Genomic DNA, 812 nt, shown 5'->3' with positions numbered 1-812 from the left:
ATATATATATATGATCTAGGTACATGGAAGGATTGAATTACTATGTAGAATAGAAAAAGCTTTAAATATTCATATGTAACAAAGAAATGTTCAAATAGGAGAAATATTGGGAAAGAATATTCAGAGATGATGGAAATGATATTGATGGTTTTCCAATTATGTTCACATGGAAACTAGAGTACTAGAATACTGAAACTGTCAAACTCAGTTCCTTGGTGCCCAGTTACTTAGTGCCAGCCATGGCTGCTTCTCTACAGTAGTTGTTTTAAAGGACAGATGTGGTCTAACCTCCAATATACACATCTCAGCTTTTATTAGGAAACATAAATGTTTATAAACAATACAATATGTAAGCAATTTGAACAAATTTAAAATAAATTCAATATATAAAGAATATAAACATGGTGGTTTGAGATAATGAATACAATCTTTAAGATATAAGGTTTCTCTTTATCTCAAAAATATAACAATATTACTGATAATTAGGGCTAGCTATTATCCTATTATGAACTACAGTGGTTTTCTAAGTTTTCCAATAATTACATTTAGAATATGTAAGGAAACTGGCAATGATATTTTCAAAAATGTGTATGATAATGTTATTTTCATTCCATAGACATGGTTTTAGTGTTTCAAATTGCAGCTATTTCCTGAAGATAAATTTCTCCCTACCAAAACTCCTTTTAGGAGATAAGAATGTTTCATATTTAGTTCCCACTTGCTTCTAGCAATATATTCTGGTACTCTAATGGGTTGGGAATAACATTATATAATAAAAGTATTTCACATTTTCTACTTGTCAAAGTCTTTTT

Source organism: Marmota marmota, unplaced genomic scaffold, assembly GCF_001458135.2.
Source record: "Marmota marmota marmota unplaced genomic scaffold, marMar, whole genome shotgun sequence".
NCBI classification, from domain to species: Eukaryota; Metazoa; Chordata; class Mammalia; order Rodentia; family Sciuridae; genus Marmota; species Marmota marmota.
Note: the sequence above shows the minus strand (reverse complement) of the source record.